The following is a 23,249-nucleotide window of genomic DNA, read 5'->3' as shown; positions in this document are numbered from 1 at the left end:
CACCTACAAGACCTCAAACCCAGAAACCCTCTTTCCTGAGCAGTTGTCAGCCTTCCACCCCTCTCATTTTGTTTTATGACACACTAACTTGGGTTATAATTGCTTGTACTTTTTAATTATCTCCTATAATATATTGCAGGTTTTTTGAGAGGGAAAAAGAAACATTGGTTTTCTATTTATCAGCAATGCCTTGTGCATAAGAAGGGGCAGTTTAATGTATGTGGAATAAATCACTCTGCTGGATAATTATATAAAAATGTATCCCTCTGCATTCCTTGAATGCTGTCCTGGGGCTCATTTGTATGATCTGTTCCTAACAAAACATCCTGCACCTAGTTTTCATAAAATAAATCCATGCCATTTGATCACAGACTTACACTTTACCAGTGGTGTGTTTTGTAGGAAATTGTTTAATCTCTTAGAGCCTCACTTCTCCTTTATATAGAAGACAGAATCTTTCTGGTATTGTTATGAAATGATAATAATGAAAAGCACCTAGGACACAGGACCAACTGTTCTTCTAAATACTTATCTGTCTTTAGTATGTGACGGCCCTTCTAAAAATTTGAATACACTGAATACATTTTAATACACGAGATTATTTATCCTCGCATAGTAGGAAAGAGTAAACATTTTTTGATAATGCCTAGTTTTTATGAGAATATAAAGAAGCAGGTATATGCTGATAAATGCTGGAGTGAATATAAATTAGCATAAGCTTTGGAAAGAGCCATTTGGCAATGAGAAAAAGGAAGACAAGATAAACAAGTCAAGAGAGAGGTGAAGAAAAATCATAGGTGGAAAAGGAAGAGAGAGATCAAAGAGGCTGGGGAGTGAGAGGAAATAAGAGGTGTTGGACAGATAAAGAGACTGGAAAGAGAAAAAAGAGAAGAGCAAAATAGGCTTGATGCCCTAGATGAGCAAAATGCTTCTGGGTAGAGACACTGATGAGCCCAGGAGTAGCAAGCACAGAACCAGTGCTCAGCAATTGCTCCTCCCTTCCCTTTCCTCTTGTGCGCTTCTGCTCTGCTCTTTCACCTGCGGTCACCTTCTGGCATTGATCCCAAAAAAGGGAGCACGTGCAGTCATGGTCTAATGAAGCCTTCTGCCCTAGGCTTTGTTCTCTCTGGTCACATTTAATATTTTTCATATTCTTTTGACAGTTACATGTGAAATGTAGGATCAGTAGGAATTTGATCACAGACTACATGAACATCAGAAAGCAGACAGAAATTACATATACTATTTTCTCTTCATTCTGCATAGCAATTCTGATGTGATTTCTGATAAGAAATATATATATATATATATTCAACACCACAGTTCCTGGCAGAGCTCCTTGGAATTTCCTAAATGGTGGGGGGGAGGGTTTGTTTTGTTAATAAGGTAACTTTTGGATACCACCTAAAGATAGTGGCTGGTTGCCAGTCAAGCTAAACATGTGATTAGAGGACCAGAACTTTTAGTCTCACTCCGGACCTCCAGGGAGGGGAAAGGGGCTACAGATTGAATGAACTGCCAGTGGCCCAACATTTAATCAATTATGTCTATGTAACGAAGAGCCTATAAAAAGACTGAGTTCAGAGAGCTTCCAGTGGATAAACAGGCTGAGATTTAGGGAGAGTGCTGCTGCTGCTGCTAAGTCACTTCAGTCGTGTCTGACTTTGTACGACCCCAGAGATGACAGCCCACCAGGCTCCCCCATCCCTGGGATTCTCCAGGCAAGAACGCTGGAGTGGGTTGCCATTTAGGGAGAGTAATATGAGGAAATTCTGTATCCTTTCCTCATACCTCACCTTATCCTTCTCTTCCATCTGGATGTTGCTAAATTATATCCTTTTATAATAAACCTATCATCTTTAAGTAAAATAGTCCTCTGAGTTCTGTGAGCCATTCTAGTGAATTAACTGAACCCAAAGAGGAGGTGATGGGAACCTCTGATGTATAACCAGTAAATCAGAGGCACAGTTAACAACTAGACTTCTGACTGGCGTATGAAGAGTGTATGTGAAGGAGAGAAGAGAGCCTTTCAGGACTAATTCCTTAACCTGTGGAATCTCATGCTGTCTCTCAGTAGAGAGTGTCTGAATTTACTTAAATTCTTGGGGCTTTGTGCTGGGGTCCAGGAATTGCTTTCCGGTGGTGTAGGAAATCCTCTTCTCCCCTAATAACTGGAATCAGTACCAGAAACTACTTAATGGGTAAATACTGGATGGCCCATTTCTGTGACTACATATATGTGTAGTTTTGGCTTATGTTGCCCCCATGTTCTCAAGTTTCCTTCTTTTAGCTGAAGGAATCAGAAGTTTCAGTTTGAAGTCTGAGTTTCGCAGAACTTGGAGAGTTCTGTGACTCTTTAGTTGGAGACTAAAGTCAGTGATTCCTGTAGAAGGTGAAGAAGCATCTGGTAGACAAGGCTCAACAAAGTGGCTCTGCTTTTTATTGTTCCATGTACGATTTCTACTGGGGAAGAGTTTGCATTCTCTAAACCGTCATATTCTGAGTGATCGCCAGACTGTGTACAGCTGGTCAGAGGACACATTCATAATTGTTCCTATCTCCTCTCAGCAGCCAATTATCCATGGTCTGACTTTAACTTATGTCCAAACTTTGCCCAGCTCGCCACAGCTTGTACATCCTAATGGGTTCATATTGACTAAAAAAATTATAGGCCTCTTGGCAGATGCATTTACCCCCATAAGGATAGACCTCCAGCCCATCTAAATTCACTTTCCCAACTTTCTCTTTGCATCTTCACTAATTATGCAGTGGAGTTTTTCTGCCCTGGCTGCTCCCCGCCTTCATATCAACCATTTCTGAAGCCATCTGAGGTCAACCATCAGCCCTACTTGTAAGAATGTGGGATTCTCTCAGAAGTTAACCACTGAGGAGTTAACTCAATGTAATAGCACCCCATCCCCCACCACCCTGAGTGTGTGGAGTCACACTTATTTCATGCAGAAAAGAAGTTACTACTCTGCCCCTTCCTGTGATGCATTTTGTCCTCTCTGACTACAAATACATCTCTTATACTTTCAAGGTCTTCCCTTTCTGGGATTAGCTTATTCCTCCTATTTCTGCCTGAATCCTCTTCTCTCTAGAGAGAAAAAAAAAGTGAAAGTGTTAGTCACTCAGTCATGTCCCACTCTTTGCGACCCCATAGACTGTAGCCCGCCAGGCTGCTCTGTCCATGGGATTCTCCAGGCAATAATGCTGGAGTGAATAGCCATTCCTTTCTCCAACAGATCTCCCCTTGGACACAAATTAAGTGATGGTGATGGCATAGTACCATCTTCTTACCTAGAACCACACTGATTTTTTCATCCACCCATCTCTTTCACCAGGAAAGCAGAGCAAAACTTTTCCTCCCACTGCCCCAGTCCCTTTATTACCTCCAGGGAACTTATCACATGAAAATAGTTGCTTTAGCCAACCTGATTTATTAAACTCTTAGTTACTTCCAGGCTTATGTGAGTGAATATGCCAAAAATGCCTAAATTCCAATAGTATCCCATCAACGATCATAGATTCCCATTCCTTCAAAGATTATGCTCTTTGCAAGTTGGTGAAGGGTGCATCTGATGGCATGCTTTCCCCATGATTCCATACATATTCTTTAAAACCCATTAGAATCTTTTATGGAAGAAACAGACAAAAGAAATGTGAGTTGGTGAGGAAGGCAAGGACTGGGGGAGTCTGAGAGAGTTTAGATACATGTACATGGATAGATAGATACATGTACATGGATAGATAGATACATATACTGTATAAATACTATATGGTGTGGTGTGTATGTATACATGTATATTTATACATGTATAAATAGACACATATGTATGTATATAAGGCCCCTTTTGTACATGTATAAATAAACACCAGAGACTTATGTCCTGTGTGAATATTTCTACTTATGATCCATCAAAGGAATAAAGGTAGAGCACTAATATAAGAAAGTATAAGAAAGCATATGAAAGCAAGAGCTTACTATAACAGAAAAGTAAATCTCAACCATGACCCCGAAAGATTTACAAGAAAAACAAGCAAGTTAGTCATGTCTCTAACTTTCCATTGGCTATAAAAAGGGCTTTAGACCCACTTTTGTTGCTTCCCTGAAACAAGTATACAGATGCACATCATACACTTTGTTCACCTTAAGCCATTTCCTGGGTTTATTGTCTCTCCTAGGATGATCTCACTTTTAATATTGCATGTGTTTTCAAAAACTAAGTTTTTTTGTTAATTTTCTAAAATTATTTGTTAAATAAAATTTGCTAAGTTTTATTGTGAAATGTATAATAAACACAAATATATACATATACAAACACAATCTATATGTGTGTGTATGTGTACATAGATCAAAAATTTTTTAATATTTTAGAAGAATGCAGCAAATAGAGCATGTTAACTTAGCAAAGGCTTATATAGCAAAACCAAAATAGCTTTTGCTAAATGTTTATCAGTATTATCAATAATCTCTAGGTGCTTAAAATTGTACTATGTAACACAGCTAAAGTGATTTCACATCATATGAAAAAGAATTTGTTTAAAAACATGTTTTTAGGAATTAAGTGTATATGAGAAGATGTGAGAATGAAGGAAAATGAAAGAAATAAGGCCCAGTTCTAGAAACAGTGATATTTATCAAATCCAGAAGTAAATTTATTATATTTTAAAATATGCAAGTACAAGGAGAATTCATGAAACTCCAACTCCAATCCAAATGTATTGGTCAAGCTCATTAAGTTTATGGTGGGATCTAGAAAGCAGTGAGAGGGCTTCCCCTATGGCCCACCAGGAAAAGAATCTGCCTGCAATGCAGTAGACACAGGAGATGTAGGTTCAATCCCTGGGTTGGGAAGATCCCTTGGAGAAAGAAATGGCAACCCACTCCAGTGTTCTTGTCTGGAAAATCGCATGGACAGAGGATGCTGGTGGGCTACAATCCAAAGGGTCGCAAAGAGTCAGGCGTGACTGAGTGGGTAAGCACACAAATCACACAGACAGAGGGAGTTAGGTATGCATGTCTACATCAGTGCTTGGAAAGAATGAGTGAAGGTACTCACTAAGCCATGAAATCAGTAATGTATTTGACACCTTTAAAATGGAATAGAATAGAACCCTGCATGTTCATTGGAAGGATTGACTCTGAAGCTGAAGCTCCAATACTCTGGCCACCTGATGCAAAGAGCCAACTCATTGGAAAACATCCTGATGCTAGAAAAGATGGCAAGAGGAGAAGGGGGCAGCAGAAGCTGAGATGGTTAGATCGCATCACTGACTCAATGGGCATGAGTCTGAGCAAACTCCAGGAGATAGAGAAGGATAGGGAATCCTGGAATGCTGCAGTCCATGGGGTCGCAAAGAGTCAGACATGACCGAGAGACTGATCAACAACAAACAAAATAGAAAAAATAGAAACATGAAATAGAAAGATAACACCTGTGTATTATCCCAGGCAAGGGTGCTATTTCAAGATACTGTTTCAGGGAGACAGATATACGGTGCTTTTGGTTTAGTTATTGTTTTTATTGTGACTACCTATTGTATGTTTTGATAGCTCCTACCTTTTATAGAATTAGTGAAAAACAATTTGCATGACACCAATAAGGCGATGTTCTACTTTGAAAGTATTGTAAATGGTGACCTTCCTGTTCAAATGACAAAGCACTTCACAAATAAAACCCTACAGTTGAAATAATCAACATGAAATGATGATGTGTGGAAAGAAAAGGAGTGGAGAGCGGAGCAGTGGGGAGTGGTTGACAGTGATAAAGAGCCACTTCAATCTATCAAAGAACAAAATTCAGCTATTAGATTAGCTACTGTCCGTAACTAGTGGTTTCTTCTCCACTTCTACATCCCATACACTGTGTGCTTTTTTTTTTTTCCAAATGTGTGAGTTCTTGGACAATACAGATTTTGACATTTCCCATAATATAGAATGGCTCAAAAATCATTACAATCAACAATCATTACAATCAACTGGGTGAAATGGCTGGAAGATGCTTAAATGCCTTTAGTGCCAGCTTCTCACTCACTGAAGCAGACCTCAGACCATCTCTCACTGTTGATTAGGCCACGGCTTAATGCATTGTAGCTGGGACTCTGATTTGCTAGGAAAAGGGGAGAAAGGGGAAAAGAGGAGAAAAGTTGAATGTTTTAATATGAGCTGAAAGGTCTCCCTCCTTTCTATATTCTGTAACTTCTTACCACTCATATTTTCATTCTGGTTACATTGAAAAGATATTTCGGGGATTCTGCATTAGGGCAAGGTTCTGTGTGCTGCCTGTGTGACTTCTCAATCTTGAGAGAACTAAGTTTGCGAAGGTTTTCCTTAAATGTACGTGATTTAAAAATTTATTATGAAAATGAGCTCTGTGCTCATCTCACAGATCCAGACAGACATCTCCACATGATGGAGAGAATCTTAGTCTGTAAGGCAGTTCACCCAGGATTCTCGCCCAGTCACTGACAGATGTTGATGTAAAATGGACACAGTCCTGCATCTCTCTGGATTTAGTAATCTGTAAAACAAGTTAGAAACTTGGCTAAACGTTATTAGTATTTCCTTCTATTCTAAAACCCCTCTAATTTCTCCCTGACACCAAGGGATAAATACAAAAATCCTCACCAAATAATCCATGTGTTTGTTTAAGCACCAAGCCATGATAATACCAACTAAATAAATTATACCTATAGAATGCTCATTATTTGCAACCTCTTGTTGGTTATTAGTTCTTAAAAACTAGAACAATTCTAAGGAAATTATGTGAACTAAAAGAGGGAAAAAGTAAAAAATAAAACCCATGTAAGATCCTACCAAGGAAAGGATCAGTACAGATGTATCTGTATGGAGAAATAATAATAGCAGAAAATTCTATTCTGTTGTCCTCTGACTGGAGATAACCAACAATGCAATAGTTGAACAGAGCCTACCCACCATAATTCCACTTGAAAGAATGCTTGAGGAAGCTTGTAGAGAAAAAGTGATCCTAACAGAAGAAAAAGTTATTCAGGCTTGACCCATAACATCTCTGTATAAATACCAACAGGAGTGAGGGTGGGTGGACTGACTCACAGCCTAGGACCTGAGTTCTGGCATAACTCTTATTTTAACTTGTTTTCTAACTGAAGCTGTGGCGTAGGGTGAGGGACTAGGTAGGAGGAGGAAGTTCGCAATTATTTTGTTGGTAGATTTAAGCCCCCACACTTCCTGGTGAGTACAAATGACATGAAGTGGTTCAGAGTTGAATACTGTTCTATTTTAATAGAAATATATTTAACAACCTATAACTCATATATAAAAGCCTAGAATTTTAAAGATACTGCTGTTTAGGATGTCCAAGGAAAATAAGTAATTAATCTGAAGAAAATGGGCAATAAATAATAATCCTTGTGGTGTGCAGATATAGCAAACATCTTAAAGGTGACCCATGAATGAGCAAAGTGTGGGGAAACTTGACTTTCTAATTTCCTGTCTGTGCATATGTTTGGATTTCATGCAAGCTTTCATTTCTACTTTTTTTTTTTTGGAGGGCACTTGAGAAGACATATTTTTAAATAATCAATTTTAAATGCTAACAGCAGTCTCCCATCTTCCTATTTGTTTAAAGGGGGATTTCCTCCCTCTCAGAACAAGGAAAGGTAGGGCTAAGCACAGTTCATCAAGACCAGGAATCTTAGCAGCAATGGTCTGTTGTAGGCACTGTTGAAACAGATTGGTTATAACACCATGTCTAATAATATCACGGAAAGCAAAACTATGATGGGTGTCCAACTTGGCAGGCCTTCCTTCAGAAAGACCATTTCGTTTTTGGCAACAAAAAAATAAAGCTTCATCAGATATACATGAGAGATGATTCACAGCATCTAGTCTCCAGACCTTACTTTCCTTCCTCCCATGGAGACAAAAAAGCCACAGCTCTTACCTCTGAAAACTGCATCACAGAAAGATGTTTTTAAAGCACTCTTCCTGGTCACTAACTGCTATAGACTGGAGAATGGTCCTGTTTCTTTAATGGTAAAGAATAACAATGATAATACACGTGTTTTCCTAACTATGTTGGGAAAAAAAAAAATCAAGCCTTTAACCCTTAGAGGACTTTGGTGGGAAAATGTAAATTCTTAAATACATCATTTTATAGTGATTAATTAGTTTGCTAGGGTTATGGGAACTATAACATACTAATTTTTTTTTTTTATTATTGAAAAATGGTAAATCTTGAAAGGGACATTCTGTTGCTTCAGAACTATAGTATAGAGCACTGATTTGGGGGTCATATTTAGCCTCCAGTTAATTAACTGTTTGGCTCTAGGAATGATATTAAACTTCTGTAAGGCTTCAGGTTACCTATGCAAAATAAAATGATACGAATATGAAATTTAAAAGGTATATGTAACATTAAAAGATATATTGAGTGCATAGGAAAGCAACTGGCATATTTAAAATTACAGGCATTATTTTTGTATTGATTTTTATACTTACAAGTTTCAAGGTCAACTTGATACTGTAGTTAAAATCTGGAAATGTCAGATTTTTGTGCGTAGCTACAGTTTTCTTAATGTTGTTCATTAAGTTTCTACTTTCTACATTTCCCCCACTGCTTTACTCTATTTCATTCTCTGTTGTCTTCTTTGAAGAACTTGTAGTTGCTTGCACTGTTTCCCTGCACAGTGGAGGATATCGGCAACCCAGTTTTTTGTTGTATTTCATTTTTAGAGATGTGTTCTCAGCCCCTTAAATGTGGCATTGCATCTCCTTTTCGTATTGTCGAATTTTTAAAAAACCTGATTCATTTAGCTGTGCACAGGCATGTTGTTAGAACTAGACTCTCACAATCCACTTGGGAGGACAAATAAAATCTTCCAGCCTCTGCTGATGCATAATCAATAAGGACCTGTCTGTTTGAGATTTTGCTTTTCTTATAGCTACCTCTGGAGCATAAAGGGAGATTAGAACACGTAAGAATTCTGGGGGTATTCATAAACTTTGCTGAGAGATTTTGCTTTCTGACTTAATGGACCCACAGTGAATATTTTTTATTGTATTTCATCTACTGGAAATAGATTATCCATCTCTTTCCCTTAAGACATCCGGTGTTAGCACCCGATTTGCTCCTCAATTAGCAGGTTCAAATCCTTATCTCACTGCTGATTTTGGCAGTACTTTTGGGAGAATATAGAAACATAGACGTTTCCTGATCTGACAGTTGGTGAAGGGGACTGCAAACGTTTTACTATATTATTTTGTCTTTTTCATTTAGCAAATAGGTAACTCAGATACTAACTGTATTAGTTTCCTAGAGCCACAACTAAGTACCACAAAGTAAGTGGTTTAAACAACAACAAAGTACAGAAAGCTCTAGGCAGAATCTGCTCCAGGCCTCTCTTTTAACTTCTGACAGTTCCCTGTCTTGTGGCAGCATGATTCCTGTCTTCAGCCGACTTTCTCTCCATTTGAGTGTCTGTGTGTGTGTGTGTGTGTGTGTGTGTGTACTCAGTGGTATCCAACTCTTTGTGATCTCATGGACAGTGGCCCACCAGGCTCCTCTGTCCATGGGATTTCTCAGGCAAGAATTCTTGATTGGATTGCCATTATCTTCTCCAGGGGATCTTCCCGACCCAGGGATCAAACCCACATCTCTTGCATCTCTTACATTGGCAGGTGGATTCTTTACCAACTGCATCACCTAGCAAGCCCTCCCTATGTCCAGATTTCCCCTTTAAATAAGGATAAGAGTCCTATTGCATTAAAGGCCTCCACCCCTACCCTGGTATGACCTCATCTTAACTATATCCACAAGGCTCTATATCCAAACAAAGTCACAAGTCAACCCATAACACAACTGAACACATAAAGTCATTTATGAATTAATTACTATATTCTAAGACCTAGTCTATAATAAGAGCTTGTTTTTCAGATTGATCTCTGGTAGATGAATTTACAGCATAGGGCTCCCAAGAATTTCACTCAAGATGTCGAGTGACAGAAACACCTGGAAGAACACAGGGATGATACTTGTTGACTGTGAGCTGACTCTGTAAAGAGAAATGGCACCTATCTTTCCAGGGCTGTGCCCCAGGTCCCTAGCAATCCCAGCACACACACAAGCAAAGCATAGAAGATTCTCACATACAACATGGATTCACAACATGATAGCACATCTGTACTGTATAAAAGTCTAGATAGACCACTTCATGGATGTATTTCACACCTACACTGAGGTGCAAAGTTGTGAATATGTCAGCTCCAATTCAGATAAATTAAGCAATTGTTAAATCATCTGATTCTTATTTCATAAAAGAGTGAACCTGACATAGAGGTCCATCTTTACATCTAGCCACTCTAAATTCTTTGAACTTACAGGGATGGGTCCTCACCATTCACATCGACCTAGGGAATTTAGTGAAAGCATGACGATAGATTTCAGGTGTACATTTACCCATAGAAGCAGAGCTTTATTTGGGAGACAGTCACTTAAATAGTTCCTTTAAAAGACTATGGTTTACTGAAACCTATGTCTATGCCTAACAATGCTTAGCACACAGCTGGTGCCGAACAAAGTATTTGTTGAATTAATAAAAATGACTTATCAAGAAATCAGTACTTATCCTACTCTAAATTTTTTCCATAACCATTCATTCATCATGGACAACATTTGAACTGGAGACTAAGACAAATGGGAATAAAGGAGAGAAAAAGCTGAAGACAGAACGGTGAAGAAAAATGCAAAGAAAAGGAAAGAGAAAGGACATCAGAGAGATTAAAAGTTCATCATTCCTGTTCTGGGTGCTACACCGCACAGTCCTTTCAGAGGTCATTCTTACTAAAGTACACTAGTACTTTCAAACAGAACTTGGAATTAGAAATGGCCTTTGAAAATGTAACATTCATTTAGCGTAAGATAAATTATTTGTTTCAGTGAACTGAAAGTTGCTCAGTAGTGTCCGACTCTGCAACCCCTTGGACTACACAGTCCATGGAATTCTCTAATTCAGAATACTGGAGTGGACAGCCTTTTTGTTCTCCAGGGGATCTTCCCAATCCAGGGATTGAACTCAGGCCTCCCTCATTGCAGGCGAATTCTTTACCAACTGAACTATCAGGGAAGCCCAATTATTTGTTAAAAGATTTTTTTTTTTTAATGTTCAAGAGGCTGAGTCATATCAAGAAGTCTTAAATCCTATTGGCTTCTTTTGATTGCATTTGCAAGTACCTCATGAAAATGTGCAAATCAGCCCATCTCAGCGCTTCCAGCTTCCTGTTGATTGTGTGACAGAGTTGCCAGGCACACAACACATTTGTTTTATAGCCCCACATGATGAACTCACAGTGTTTTACCTCCAGGACTGAAAGTCCTTAATTTGTTCTTTGAAGAACAACCTGTTTTCATCAGGAGACATGCTATCGTTGATCAAGCAATTCTACAGAAAGTGAAATTCAAGAAAAAGGATCTGGAGATATGGGTTAGTGAGGAAGTATCTGCCCAGCGCCTGTGAAAACATAGCAGTTCTCATTTTCCATGTTGGAGAAGGAAATGGCAATCCATTCCAGGACTATTGCCTGGAAAATCCCATGGACAGAGGAGCCTGGTAGGCTACAGTCCATGGGGTCGCAAAGAGTCGGACACGACTGAGTGACTTCACCTTTTAAATGAAGTTTCCAGAATAGGCCTACATCCAGCATAACAGCTATCTCCAGGGCAAAGAAAAAAAAAATGAAACAAAAGCAAAGAAAACATTGATTTGTGACTCTGTACTGAGTGCTCTGTTTAAGAGAAGTCATATAAGTGTCAAAGAGTATATGGCATATTTGAAATATGACTTTGGTAAAATGTTACTGTCCTCTTAAGAATCATTTTTTTAAATCCAGCTTAAATATGTTGTAGAGTGAGGAAAACTATATGTATATTTATATATACTATACTGTACTATACTGTATATAAACTATACTGTTTTTCTGGTTGGTATTAGAATTCTCTTAGGGAATACAACAATGCATTCTATGTGTGTGTGTGTGTGTGTGTGTGTGTGTGTGTATTTATTATTTATCTCCTCCATGTCAGCCACTCATCCCCCAACTACCCTCTTTAGACACTGAGGAGGTAGGGGTGAAATGGCAGACACTTCTGCTCCCCAGGTGCAATCTCCACTCTAGCCCACATTAACATGTGCTCTGTCATATCTGACTCTTTGCAGCCCCGTGGACAGAGGAGCCTAGAGCACTACAGGATAGTCCATGGGATTTCCCAGGCAAGAATTCTTGTGTGGGTGGCCATTTCCTTCTCCAGGGGATCTTCCCAACCCAAGGCTTGAACTCAAGTCTCCTGAATCTCTGCACTGGTAGGCAGATTCTCTAGTCTGAACACATCTGAAAAAAATCACTGGGGTTTCAGGTGAGGTTTGGGGAGCTGGGGTGAAGAAAAATAAGAAAGACTTGTAAAGTACTCAGAATAGGAAAGGAACAGTAACTTAGGGACAGGGCAAGCACAAAATCAAGTAGAAGGTAAGGATTTAGAGAAAAGACAGGGATAAGAAAAAGGCAAAAGCTTAAACCTGAGGCAGTGAAAAAGCCTGAGAAACACTGAAAAATCAAATTGTCTAATATCCAGCTTTAAAATATCTGTTGAGCAAGTATTTTGTCATTACCTGTGAACAACTAGAAGAATCCTCTACACTCCTGGAACTACCACCATGCATAGAGAACTGGCATTTAGAAGAGGCTAGAAACTGGAGCAGAAATGTCTAGTGAACTATACACGGGGTAAGTCAAGGGACTCGGACAGGTCTAAATGCGAGATAAAAATCTGAGCTCATCTTAAGGTGCTGTGGGGCCCCAAATGAAATCCATTAAAGAAATCTCCTCCACTCTGTGTGTGTGTGTGTGTGTGTGTGTGTGTGTGTACATACCTGTGTCTATTTATTTATTATATACAAAAAATTTCAGGTTAGAACTGGACATGGAACAGACGGGTTACTAATCGGGAAAGGAGTAGGTCAAGACTATATATTGTCACCTGCCTATTTAACTTCTATGCAGAGTACATCATGAGAAATGCCACACTGGATGAAGCACAAGCTGGAATCAAGATTGCTGGGAGAAATATCAATGACACCACCCTTATGGCAGAAAGTGAAGAAGAACTAAACAACCTCTTGATGAAAGTGAAAGAGGGGAGTGAAACAGTTGGCTTAAAACTCAGCATTCAGAAAACTAAGATCATGGCATCTGGTCCTATCACTTCATGGCAAATAGACGGGGGAACAATGGAAACAGTGACAGACTCTATTCTGGGGGCTCCAAAATCACTGCAGATGGTGACTGCAGCCATGAAATTAAAAGATGCTTGCTCCTTGAAAGGAAAACTGTGACCAACCTAGACAGCATATTAAAAAGCAGAGACATTACTTTGCCAACAAAGGTTTGTCTAGTCAAAGCTATGGTTTTTCCAGTTGTCATGTATGGATGTGAGAGTTGGACTATAAAGAAAGCTGAGCAAAAAAAAGAAAAAGAAAGCTGAGCATCAAAGAATTGAAGCTTTTGAACTGTGGTGTTGGAGAAGACTCTTGAGAGTCCCTTGGACTGCAAGGAGATCCAAACAGTCCATCCTAAAGGAGATCAACCCTGGGATTTCTTTGGAAGGAATGATGCTAAAGCTGAAGCTCCAGTACTTTGGCCACCTCATGCGAAGAGTTGACTCATTGGAAAAGACCCTGATGCTGGGAGGGATTGGGGACAAGAGGAGAAGGGGACGACAGAGGATGAGATGGCTGGATGGCATCACTGACTCAATGGACGTGAGTCTGAGTGAACTCCGGAGTTAGTGATAGACAGGGAGGCCTGGCGTGCTGCAATTCATGGGGTCGCAAAGAGTCAGACACGAATGAGCGACTGAACTGAACCAAACCACTAAACAATAAAATAAATAATAATAAAAACAATAATTTTTATTTGGACACCTCTGAACATTCTCAAGCTCTTTATTGTACATTATCTTCTTTTTTGTTTACAACTACTCTGCAAGATAAACCTTACTAATACTACTGAAAGGGAATAAGAGGAAGCTCTGAGAGGCTAATTGGGTATCTCAAAGTCACACAGCAAATGTGAGAGGTCACTTCCTATTTCAAGGAAGGCTTTTTTTTACAACATGCATTTTTTTTTTTCTAACTGCTTGAAGAGATATATCAGATAACCTGCAGTAACATCAGTTTCACCTAACCCATCTTGCCTCTGAAAGTGAACCAACTCTGTACAAATGACCCACTGTCAGAGACTTTGAACTGTCTTTATATTCAGTTAAAAACGAATACCCAGAAGTATGGAGCCATTCCCTCCTTCAAAGAATCTTCCAATCTTCCAGGCATCGAACCCAGGTCTCTTGCATTGCAGGCAGAGCCACCTTTACCATCTGAGCCACCAGGGAAGCCCAACTCTTGGAGAGGGTAGGCTAAAAGGGAAGAGAGTGAAGAAAATGTTGAAGTTGAAAACAGAGCTTTTATCGTGCTGGGTAATTGCTTTCCATAGGGTCTTTTTTTTTTAAGCAGAAATTATAGATCCATAATATGCTAATGAACATTCACACTCACAGCGTGTGCTGTAAAGACTCCAAGTGGAGAAGCACGCAGCTTCCATTCACTTTGAACAGGCTGCCAGATGAAATCCTACCTGGTTTCAAGCAATCACAGATTACATGATATCAGTAGCTTACTTTAAAATACACACACACACACATATACACACCACCACCGTCACCAACACCACTACCACCACAATAAAATAATATTATGAATTACAATAAAATAGAGTCAGAGAGGAAAAGGAATCTTTAGAAGAAATTGTGAAATGACCCCCAAATTAAGCATTTTTAAAGGTTAAACAAAGCAGAATATATTAGGGAGTCTGATGGAAACCTCCTGCTCATCCTAGTTTACTGTCAATTATGATTGTTAGAAATGCCAGAACCTGAGAGACATAACATCAATAAAAAATGTTGTAGTGATATTAAGCACAGGATAATTCTCTTAACACTTTTTCTAGACCAATATAACTTCTCACCTCTCCATATGGCTCAGCTGGAGTATGGGTGTATTATACATTTACGTGAATAGAGTACCCAATCTAGCCCCTGCCACCCATCCCTTCACAATAACACAGTTGTCAGCATTTCAGATCTGAGCACATTGAATATAAATCATTTACTCATGTTCTCCCCACATCATTTTGCCCACTGATAGGGAAAAACCCAGTCAGTAAGTGCTGATAATTTTCATTATTCCTCTATCTGTGCTGTGGGACAGCTGCATGGTACAGACATGATTCTGTGTGATGTTGTCACCTCCTTTTTTCTCCTGTTTTCTCTACTTAGGACTAAAATAGATTTAGCTATTTGTCCTAATTGCTTCTTGAAGATGAAGTTATTCTACTCTTGCCCTTGCTTCCAAAGAATACCATGCATGGCTGGGACAATACTTCCTCAGTCCCAGAAATATACATCTTATCTAGTTTCCCAGTTTAAGACAGTTCTAAAAAAAAAGAAAAAAAAGACAGTTCTATATTTATGTATGCATGGATATACAAGTGAATATACAGGTGTGGTTTTAGGTTGGGTTCCTCCAGAACTTTGAAATCAGGACTGAGTAAAAATAGTTGGTTTGGAACTTTATCCCAGGAAATATTAGTGAAGGAGGGCAGTCATAGGTTATGTTAATTCTTCTTCCACTTTGCAAGAGGGCAGACCTGACTCCAACTAATTAAAAAAAAAAAAAGCCACTGGTCAAAGACAAACAGAGTGTGGCATTTAGAAGTCAGCTGTTAGTCAAAGACAAACAGAATGTAGCATTTAGAAGTCAGAACTGCATGCGTTACTGGTTAATGTCCTAAGGAATATCACCAGGCACCAGCAGCATTCACTTCAGGACAGATATAACCCAAACAGGATAACAATGGAGTACACATGTCAAGGTGCTGTTAGGATAAAACGGATACATGTGTATAAGCCACTAGGGTCTGTGCGTGATAAGTATTCAATAGGCATGTTATGCCTATGATAATTCGGAGAAGGCAATGGCAACCCACTCCAGTACTCTTGCCTGGAAAATCCCATGGATGAAGGAGCCTGGTAGGCTGCAGTCCATGGGGTCGCGAAGAGTCAGGCACTGAGCGACTTCACTTTCACTTTTCACTTTCGGGCACGACTGAGCAACTTCACTTTCACTTTTCACTTTAGTGCATTGAAGAAGGAAATGGCAACCCACTCCAGTGTTCTTGCCTGGAGAATCCCAGGGACAGAGGAGCCTGGTGGGCTGCCGTCTATGGGGTCACACAGAGCCAGACCCAACTGAAGCGACTTAACAGCAGCCTGTGATAATTATGATTATGATGATAGATTATTTTATTAATTTGTTGTTTCTTCATTTTCATTTCCTTAGTTATCATTCATCTCTTCCTTTTCCGTATTGCTTGCCTGTTATAAAAGTTATTTTATTGACATAATTATAGTAAATTATTAAAATGTAGAAAATAGAGAGATACAATTGGAAATACAGAAAGGAGCAATGAGTGGGACTGAAAACACATATCACAATGACCTACACATTTGTCATGGCAGATATATTATACATCAACATATAGATATTTCTCTAAAGCTGTTTAAAAGGCAAGATTAGCAAGATGGCAAGCCAGAACTAGCTTCTTGTTAAATCTGAGCAAAGATGCCAAGAAAGGATTGAGAATCTCTTCTGAAGTCAAGAGGCCTGGGTGTTTCAAGATCCAAAGACAGCACAAGGAAAAAAATCAGCCACATTTTCCCTAAAAATTGCGTCCTGTTATCAGAGATACAGAACACATCAGCATATGATATGTTTGGCCTTTATACAGAAATGTAGTGTGTGGATTGGTAGTATTTTTATGGCACTGAGACCAGAATTAATACTCCACAGTTCCATTTATTGAGTAGCTAGCTCCAAGCAATTGACAAGGTATTTATGGTTCTAACAATACAGTAATCATTAAAAACAACACAGATTTAAGTAAAAAATAATATTTCTGTTTATTTCTTAAGTAAATCTTATAATGGAATCTGCTTTCTGTTGAACACTGCATGCTAACACTACCTGCAAATTCTAACTCTTGCTTTCCTTCAACTAAGAATAATCTTTGGCTTTCTCACCTGTGTTTCTTACCTGTGATGGCAAGTGAGTAGAGCCGGGGAATCAAAGTTCCCCAAGAGCATTTCCTAGCCATCTAGTGATAAGAGTTGATGTATAAATACATCAGGAAGGGGTGGAACTGAGGTGTTTGTTCTAGTCTGTCTCCGTGAGTTCCCTTACGGCATTAAGTTTCAGTTAACTACAGTAAAATTCTGCATGATCACGCACCACTTTATTGGCAGCTTTTCCTTCTGTTTAATTTTCTTACTCCCCTTCCAGCATTTCCTGGAATCACCACCTAATCAATAACCTTTGTACTCGAACCCTTGTTCCAGGGTCTTGTTCTGAAGGAAATCAAATTAAGAGGAATTAATGATTCATCAGCCTTGTGCACTTGCTAGCAATTCTTTCCTTGTAAAATTTCTCACTTCTTTCCTTTTCCTTTTATCTTAGATGCTAATGCAAAGTATTATGTATATGACAGGCACAGTTAATCATTATATTCTCACAGTGCCTAACCACACTACTATTCACTCAACTGCAATACATCAAGCACCCATATTTTATATACTGTGCTCAGTGCTGGGAATATCAATATAAATAAATATAAATAGAACATACAATTCCTGCCTTCAAAATTTTATAGTCCCCAGAGAAGAAATATGAATTGATGACTACTAATATTAAGTAAATGCTTCAAAACTCTCAATAAATAGTTCCTGAGTACTTGAAGAAAGACAGACATCCTTCTCATCCCCATAATTTTCTTTCTTTCTTTTTATTTTTGTTGTCTTCTCCTTTGTCACTTCGTAGAGCATTGTCAGAAAAGAGAAAAAACAGTAAATACAGGTCATAAATCACACGTTAGGAAAACCCCTCTTTGTTGTTTCTGCAGTGAATGTAGGGTCTATTTGACCCATTTGTTTAGAATAATGCATTGTGAGCCCAAGATTATAAATCTCACCTTGGGCAGACATACGGAAAAGAGAGCATGAAAGCATTAACACCAATCCATCACTACTGCTAAAGAAATAGTTTAAAATTACCACTCGTGGTGAGATTAGTAAAGGAGGTTGATTCATAAAAAAAGTCACTTTCCCCCTTTCACAACTTATCTTGTTAATAGTAAAGGTCCTTTGGGAAAGTCATCGTCACTGATCAGGGATCAGGAAAGTGCTACCGAGGCCATAAACATTAAGTTGATCAGTCCTGTGCCAGATTACCCATGATTCTTCAAGTGGGATTAAATTAAATAGCTAGCTAGCCAGCTAGCTAGATAAACATTAAGATATATAGTGAAGGATGCAATAATTAATTGTATTAATTATCCTTAATTACTTGCCCACCATCTACAACAAAGATAAAATGACTTTTAAATAACTAGGAGTTATTTTCAATTTAGCTATATTTTCACCAAAGGTCTAGGTTTTCCTGGTAGATCTGCTGGCAAAGAACTGCCTTCAATGGAGGAGACCCAGGTTTGATCCCTGGGTTGGGGAGATATCCTGAAGCAGGAAATGGCAACCTACTCTAGTATTCTTGCCTGGAGAATTCTTTAAACAGAGGAGGCTACAGTCCATGGGGTCACAAAGATTTGGACATGACTGAGCAACACTTTCATCAAAGGTCTAGAGAGGTCTTGTTAGGGGAGTAGAAAGAAAATATATATGCTATTGCATACAATATCATAAGGCAAGTTATGAAGTTACCATGATCTCAACTAGTGGTCACAATATGAAGACATCAAATATCAGGAGTTGGTAAAAGACAACCAAGTGGTTACCACAATGAGGGCTTGAAAGGAGATCATATTTCCCCTGAACAATTTAATACTCTATTGGTCTGATATAGTCTACAATTTGTGTCCTTGGAATTAAGCACTGAAGGAAAGGAAACTTGAAACTAAATCAGAGCATTCCTCGAGTGAATTGTTGATAAGGAGATATTGTGTCTATATGGCTATGGATGCTATGTTGCTATGGCTGCCATGTCTAAACAAGATACAAGGAAAACAGGAAGCTTTTCATGGCCCTACCATCTCCTTCAGTTTCGGACAGCAAGAAGATTCACTTCTCTGCATCTGTACATACTTTTATATAGACACAGACCCACACACACAGACAAGATCATTTTAAACCCCTATACCAAGTCACACATAGTACCTATGTCCCTGACAATTTTCAAAGCCAGTCACTGGTTAAATACCAGGAATTAACTAGTGGAGATGAAATGTGTATTACATCATATTCAACAATTATGCATCACTTCCAAGAACAAAGGGACAGAAATAATTTAGAAAAATACCCTTTTTTCCGTAATTATTTGTAGTGATCTTTTAGAAAATAGTAGTAAAGTAACTGCTCCTTTCACCTTTTTGATAGAATCAATATCACGAACTCACTAACACTACACGTCTTACATTTTGTAGCATCTTCTGGTAGTACTTCTAAAAGGAAAGGAGCTTCAGGTTTATGTGTTTGTATAATTTGGGGGATTTTAAGTGGGTGTGCTGAAGCAGGGAGAATAAATAATACATTTAGCAAAACTCCCCTATTTTAACCTAACTAAAAGGGAACGTCCTGGATTAATGACTGTGTTGAAGTCAGTGGTATCTCTTTCCCTCCTGAGTATGTTCAGTGCCTCACACTAGGCTAATAAAATGTTGCCTAGAAGCAGTCATTAGAGAAACTACTTTACTAAATAAGAATGTAAATAAGAGTAAGTCACAATTTGTAGTGTATCGATTGTTTTAAGGGACTATGCTGAAGTACTATTTACATCAATGAATTGAAGATGACCCTAACAAACTAGTTTATATGATCAAATCAAGCCATGGACTCTTATAACTAGAGAACTAATAGTCCAAAAGTTGTTAGACTTTTACACAGCAAGCCCAATAAAAATATATTATTTCAAAATAAACACTACACATCTACAGTCTTGCTACTCCATCCTTTTTACTTATACTGGACAAAGAAAAGCAGCATTGGCAATTTGCCATATACAGATACACACATACCTTCTTTGTTGGCATTTAGCACAGAAGGAGTAAAAACCACATACATTTTTTCCTCTTGCTATCTAGGGCCTAAAAGAATATCATAACGGGTGAAAAGTACAACATCCAGAAAAAAATTAATATACTAATAACCAATAAATGGCCCCTCTGGAAACAAAACAAAGCAAAGATAAGTAACGAAAATAATATTTTTATCTCCTAAGGAATAATAATTTTAAATACATTTGTGAAAGATGTAAAAATCAAGATATCAGAGACCAAAGAAACAAATAAAAAACTGTTGCAATGATAGTTATGGGCAAATATTGATGAAGAGATGTATTAGAAGACAGTTTAAAGAGCATCTTTGAAAACACAATAATACTGACCAAACTAGAAGCCCAGACAGCAGGCAAATGCCAAGAAAAAAGGGTCTGATATTTGCCCTTTCCCCGACATTTGTATTCAAGAGTAATGTGATTTTTTAAATGTGGGAGACAGCAGTGTTTATAGTCAAAACAAGACAAAACAATGCATTTTAGATGTGTAATGAAGAGTATTCCTTGACAGGCACAGAGAGCAAACACTGTTCCTGGACTGATTCGGGATAACTTACCACCACTTCTATAAAGAAAGATAATATTCAAAGTCATACAAAAATGTATGGTTCTTTGTTTCAGTTTGAGCCAATCTCTGTCAGTTATCAATAAAGAAAATATGAATTATTTTTATCATTAAAAAAATAAGCGAAATTTTCTCCATTGATTCTTGTCTGCTTTCAGTGAAATTTCAGAGGATTTTATGCAGCCTCCAAATAAACTCAAAGCTGCAAGAGTTCGTGAAATGATTTTCTCAGTCTCATAGATACTTCGAAACCCGGTTTCAGCTCAAATAAGCTGTCCTGATTGTATCTCTTAAAGAACTTAGCAGAGTGGATGTTTCATTGGTTCAGAGATAGAACAATAGCTGACAGACAATAGAAGTCCCTGTTTTTATTTTTTCTCATCAATGTCACAGAATCATCAACAATTAACTATCCTGGCAAAAACCGCATTACAGTAATCAGCCGCCCAACAAGATGGGTCTTTTACTAAAATGGAGAGAATCTGAAGAGAGTACATTTTGAGTGTAGTTAGTCCTTGGCCTCTCTGCTAGGATGGTAAAGGAGAGTCAGGCTTCATTAATGTCAATGCTGATAAAATTGCTGGAGACAGGGGGACTTCAGTTGTGGAGAAGTGGACTAAGTCTACCAATTCTTTTAAAACCAACATCTAACAAAGCTTTCTGAAAATATTACATATGGCATGTATCAACCTATGACATGTGACCAGTAACAACAGATATAAATTTAACATGGGAAATTAGATATGAAAGGCATACAAACTCATTAATAACATGTATTATTCAACTCTAGAGACAATGCACAAGTAATTAAGCACGACACAGTCAGAGGGTCAGAGGACAGTTTTGACCGCCAGTGCTGTCGGGGTGCACTGCAGGAATTTACAGTAAGGGGTGATGGACATGTACCTTTTGAGTTGTTGGGGATGTCTGGGGGGAGCTTTTCCTAGAGATTTGATAATGAAAGGAGCCGTCTTGCATATTGTCAAGATTACATAGGAATGAGAAGGCTGGTAGCAGGGAAGAAACAGAGCTTTGTTACTCTTGAGAGATATATTTGCATTAGAAAGAGAAGTCAACAGTGAATAAATAATCTTGTTTAGAGAGTAATAATGTTGTCAGATACCAAAACCAGTCATTATCTGTGGGCAATGTCCAGCACTGGGTAACGTAGAGGGTATGACAGAAGTAACGGTTATAATCCTTCCATCAAGAAACTTGTATTGGAATTGAGATACTCACAAACTAAAGGAGACTAAGAGCGCGTGCGTAAGTGCATGCGAAGTCTCCTCAGTCACGTCCAGCTCTTTTGCGACCCCGTGAACTGTGGCCCGCCAGGCTCCTCTGTCCTTGGGATTCTCCAGGCAAGAATACTGGAGTGGGTCGTCATGCCCTCCTCCAGGGTATCTTCCCAACCCAAGGCTTGAACCTGTGTCTCTTATGTCTCCTGCATTGCCAGGCAGGTTCTTTACCAGTAGTGCCACCTAGGAAGCCCAAAAGAATGCATAGCAGTATACATAAAATATAGCTACCAAAACAATGTACTGGAGAAAAGTATCATTACTGTTCAGAAAAGAAGTTTAGCATTGATAAGAGTCAAGGCTCTTAGAGGAATTACAGTAAAAGTGGGCCAATTGAATTCCTTTTTCTAATTCTATTTTTTAAATTTTTATTTTTTAAGTGTTGTCTTAGCTTCTACTATAGAGCCAAATGGATCAGGCACACGTGCACTTATATCCCTTCCCTTCTGGACCTCCCATTCAGGTCACCACAGGGCACTAAGCAGAGTTCCCTGTGCTCTGCGGTGTGTTCTCATTAGTTATATATTTTATACTCAGTGTCAGCAGTGTATATGTGTCGATCCTAATCTCCCAGTTCCTCCCACCTACCCCCTGTTTTCCTCTTGGTATCCTTACATTTGTTTTCTATGTGTGTATGAATTTTAAAGTGAGAAAGGGGTGACGCACATGCAAGATGTGAAGTAAAAGCAGGTGTAGGTAGGAATGATTTCTTTCAGGGGGATTTTGAGTAAATAGATTGGACTGAAGCACTGGGTTCTAGACTGTGGACTTCTTGATCGTCATACTGAGGATGACATTATGTTCATGTCCAATAGAACTTTCTGTGATAAGAGAAATGCTTTATACTGTTGCTGTCTAATGTTGTAGGCTTATGTGGCTATGGAGCACTTTAAATGTGGCTAGTGTAACTAAGAAATGGAATCTTAATTTTATTTAATCTTAACTAATTAAAATTTAAATTTAAGTGGCCACATGAGATTAGTGGTGTCAGTGTTAAGCAGCACCGCTCTAGAGAGTAGGGAATCACTGTAGGTTTTAAGCAGGGAAAGACAAGATGAAAAATACATCTTAGGCAGATTAATTTAGCAGCAGTGTTTAGGAAAGCAGGAAAATGAGTAGTTCTTTTGAGATTGTACTAAATTTATAAATTGATCTGGGAGAATTCACATTTTTAAAAT

This window comes from Capra hircus, chromosome 8, assembly GCF_001704415.2.
Source record: "Capra hircus breed San Clemente chromosome 8, ASM170441v1, whole genome shotgun sequence".
NCBI classification, from domain to species: Eukaryota; Metazoa; Chordata; class Mammalia; order Artiodactyla; family Bovidae; genus Capra; species Capra hircus.
This window is presented reverse-complemented; position numbering follows the sequence as displayed.